The sequence below is a fragment of the Cyprinodon variegatus genome, unplaced genomic scaffold (assembly GCF_000732505.1).
Source record: "Cyprinodon variegatus isolate N-32 unplaced genomic scaffold, C_variegatus-1.0 Scaffold403, whole genome shotgun sequence".
NCBI lineage: Eukaryota > Metazoa > Chordata > Actinopteri > Cyprinodontiformes > Cyprinodontidae > Cyprinodon > Cyprinodon variegatus.
The window spans coordinates 337,470-342,032 of NW_015150856.1; the positions used below are offsets into that span (position 1 = coordinate 337,470).

The 4,563-nt window shown below is 37.3% G+C and overlaps 1 protein-coding gene across 1 annotated transcript in view; it reads left to right on the plus strand.

Annotated features, from left to right (window-relative positions):
- The first annotated feature begins 1,070 nt into the window (after positions 1–1,070).
- The window catches only part of trmt61a (tRNA methyltransferase 61A), a 39,303-nt gene continuing 35,810 nt past the window's right edge, over positions 1,071–4,563 (plus strand). The window contains exon 1 of the mRNA XM_015387816.1: positions 1,071–1,212. The gene's annotated coding sequence lies outside the window, so the exon portion shown is untranslated. The remainder of the gene's footprint in view (positions 1,213–4,563) is intronic.

The window sequence follows — 4,563 nt, forward strand, 5'->3', positions numbered from 1 at the left end:
TGACTTTAATCTCAGAATTCAGACTTTTTTCTTGGAATTCTGACTTTAATCCCAGAATTCTGAGAAACAAAAGTCAGAATTCTGAGAAACAAATCAGAATTCTAAGATTAAAGTCAGAATTCTGACTTTTTCCCCAATATTAAACTGAAATAATATCTAAAAATCAGTTAACTTTTTTTTTTCCCCCAGTGGCCCAAATCCTCTTCCGTACTAATATTACTAAACATCATCAAATCCAGTCAGTAGATTCACAATAAAGAGGAGTAAATCTTTCTGCTGGTCAAAACCTCCTAGGCCTCTAAAATCCATAAAACAGATTTTAAAATATTTTAAGCTCTTTGAGGACATGATTGGTATCAGCTGTTGTTGTGGATTCAGGATCAAATCCTTTTACCAACCAATGTGTTTTTTTAGTCAATGCATTCCAGTTAACGTTCTCCACAGAAATGCTTCTTCTTCTGTAATTTCCTAAAAATTTCCCAGAAATGAAAGGAGAATATGATCAGATCCTGCCTTTATGTGATTAATTAGAGTCAATGCTTGGATGCTTTGCAAATCAGAAGCATTTAGAAAAAAATTAGAGAACTATTAAAAGAATATGTTAAATGGGATTTGGTGCAATATTTACAGATGAGAATGATTTTGGTTAACGTCCTTTAAAGACGAATATATATTTTTTAATCGAATTGAATCACAGCCTAGTCTGTGAGCCTATTGTGACGTCACACAGAGAAGAAATACTCCGTTTTACTTAAAACACTATTATTTCATCATTGAAAATATTTATTGAACATTTTTATTGTAAAATTTTATTCAGTATAAATACAGAGAAACACATCACTGAAATAGAGAACGGTTGCAAACTTTCTGTAAAACAACCGTGTTTTTTAAATATTACTGGGGAGGATGGGAACCTTTAAAGGCTTACGTGTATTTTCTTTTAATTTAAACTAAATTAGATATTCTTGCTTTATATAAACCATATATTTTTAAACCTTGAACCCCCTGTAAAGTTTATTTCACATCATTCGGTCTGCGTCCTTGCGGTGCATTATGGGTAATGCCTGTCCAGTTTTTTTTTTTCCAACTTAACTTCCGTTGAAAACAAGCCCACGTGTGCTGCCCGTCACTTCTTAGCTCTTGCTCTTATAACTGTATCCAAGAATCCTCCTTTTTGGCGCTTTAATTTTGACCAGCTTGCAGCGGAGGAAGGTACGTCCAGAATGTCTAACGGCTCCCCTTTCTCTTGAAAAACCCTACCAACCTTCTGTTAGCTACTGTTAGCTTACACTTAAAATGCTCCTAATAAGTTCACTAAATACTCCAAGAGTTTATATATCAGCTCCAAATAACAAACTTTTTCTACTGTGACCTCTTCGAGTTCCTGACGTAGAGCCAAACTAATCTAAATGTTTTAAAATGCTGCTTCGTCCTTAGCTTTACCCTCATTTAGCTAAGGGCTAGCAGACGTTATTCTGCTTTAATAACGGTGAATCTGTTTCAATGTGCCAGTTACAAACCGACATCTTTCACTGTTACTAATCTTTTTAGGTTCCCATAAATGTGAATAAGTAAAAATGAAAGGTACCCAAACTGTTTTGCCAAAACATGTAACATTCCGATAAATTTAGTGTAATGTGGTAAAGGTTTGTATGAAATACTATGAATTAAGTAGATTTTCATTTAACACATAACTTGTAGTAAATATTAAGGCCATTTACTTACATCGTCTCCATAACGTCGGACATTATTTTGCCTTCTTCCATTACAGGTTACAGAAAACTGTTGTGTTTTTCTCCAAAGTCTATTCGAAGTGCCGATAAATGTCTTAACAGTCAGAGCGCGCGATGTTAAAATTAACCAGCGCCTGGTTACTAGGACGGTTACCACGGCAACGGTAGAATTTTCCTCCTGCTGTTAGAAAGTATGAAGCCATCTCACATTCAGAGGCGGAATTAGAAAATTTGGGGGCCCAGGCCAAAACAGGCAGGGGGCCCTGTGAATTGAAAACACATAAAACAAACCCATTATACAGATACAGAAATTTTAGTAGAATAAACATACATTATTTGTTCTGTGTTTAGTCCCTCTCTTCTTTTCCCTTTTTTGTTTTCTTCTCTATGTTTTGTACTCAGCTGAGATTTCATGCTGTCTCAAAAGGAATGAAAGATTTTTTCCAAGCACTAAGCTCACTTTGCTGATTGCTTCTCCCTGTGTTTCCAAAAAGGCGACAGCTAAAGTAAATAACACAGTCCTTCTTTTCACTGCAGACAAGCAATGATCTGTTTATATGTTCTCCATTTTTCATTTGGATGAAATAAAAGCTGCATGAATCATGACAGCAGACAAGATAGAGGAGAGCAGGAGGCGAGGTTACCAATCTACTTGCTCTGGAGAGCAGAGTTCGCTGCTTCTATATGTTGTCGACATGGTCTTCAGTAGCAGAAAAAAAGTCACTATATTTGGCTAGGGGCTTTTTTGAAATCAAAGTACTAGAGTGGTCTGAAAAGTAGCTAAATATAGCGACTAAAGTGCTAAGTTGGCAACATTGCTCTTCGCACCATTTGTTTCAAACGTTTTGCTGCTGTCTGTTTCTTTCTAAACATCTGCAGCAGATGTACCGATCCAATGTGGTGGACACTGAAGGGGGGCTGAGACAAACTTATTATAAGCATTCTGATGGCATTTTAGCAAAGGATTTTTTTTTTATCAAAAACATAATTAATGTGTACAAATAAGGAATACTTGTATTAACCCTACATGTAAACAGAGTTTTATGGGGGCCCGAGGCAACTGCCTAGTACCGCTAACGGTAAATCCCCCCTGATCTTATTTCTACAATCATGTGGAAGCATTAATGCATCACTGTATGTGGTGATGTAAGCTAATGATGCTTAAGGCTTTCGTAAAGGCTTTGGTAAATAAAGACTATTCAACTTTGTGAAATAAACTAAAATCAACTAAAAATAGAAGTGCAGGCATTCAAAGGTTTACATATGGTAAGCAATCATTTTGGGGATTTATATAGAATAGAATCTTTAAAAAAAAACTTTTGCCTTTTGTATCCAAATAGAACATATTTTCTTCATTAAACCATAACATATCTATACAGTGAAGCCTGTGCTCCAGTAGTTTCCCTTATTTTCCAATTGTTCCACAAAGTTCTGACCCATTCTTTCTTTCTTAAATAGTATGTTTTTCTCCTTTCTTCCGGACATAGAAATTTGACTCATTAGTATAACTGATTTATCATAAAATGGCCAAAAGTATTGAGAATGACACAAATATTATATTTTCACATGATCTGCTGCCCTCTGGTTTTCATGTGTGTATGTCAGATGTTGTCATCACATATAGAAATACAATTGCAATCATATTATGAGTAACAAAAGCTTTTAATGACAGTTAGAATGAGTTATTGCAGCAAGTCAATATTTGCAGTGTTGACCCCTCTTCTTCAGGACTTCTGCAATTATCCCTGGCATGCTTTTCATCAACTTCTGGACCAAATCCTGACTGATAGCAGTCCATTCTTGCACAATCAATGCTTGCATTTTCTCAGAATTCCTAGGTTTTTGTTTTTCCACCCATCTCTTGATGATTGACCACAAGTTTTCAATGGGATTAAGATCAGGGGAGTTTCCAGGACATGGACCCAAATCTCTGTTTTGAGCCAGTTAGATAACACCTTTGCTTTATGGCAACATGCTCCATCATGCTGAAAAAGGCATTGTTCATCACCAAACTGCTCTTGGACGGTTGGGAGAAGTTGCTCTCGGAGGACGTTCTGGTACCATTCTTTATTCATGGCTGTGTTTTTAGGTAAGACTGTGAGAGCGCCGACTCCCTTGGCTGAGAAGCAACCCCACACATGAATGATTTCAGGATGCTTTACAGTTGGCATGAGACAAGACTGGTGGTAGTGCTCACCTCGTCTTCTGTGAACAAGCTGTTTTCCAGATGTCCTAAACAATCGGAAAAGGGATTCATCAGAGAAAATGACTTTACCTCAGTCCTCAGCAGTCCACCCCCTGTACCTTTTGTAGAATATCAGTCTGTCCCTGATGTTTTTCCTTGAGAGAAATGGCTTCTTTGCTGCCCTCATTGAGACCAGGCCTTGCTCCAATCGGTCTTTGTCAGACACGTGACTGACACGCCCCCTAGCGCCATTTTTGTGGTGAGAAGAAGAAAAACAAAACAGCAGAAAACAAGAGGAGAGCGCTGCCAGCAGTGAGGATTATCAGTTAAATGGAAAAGAACAAGAAAACTGAACGGATACCCTACCCAGAGAAACTTTCTAACGCTGCTAGGGAACGATATTATATATTATTATTATAGTGACAAGGCAGATCTTGTGGGCAGTTGCACAGATAGCTGAAGTTATTAGAGCAGTTTGTGCTGCTCATCAGGCTGAACGAAAAAACTTGTCATAATTTTTGCACATTGATAAGTTGCACACTGTATTTGCTGTTCACTTTATCCAGGCCTGTTTTCACTGGGATCTGCAGTCTTCTTCACAGATATCACCTGTTAGGTAATATCTCTACGGAAGACCACAGACCA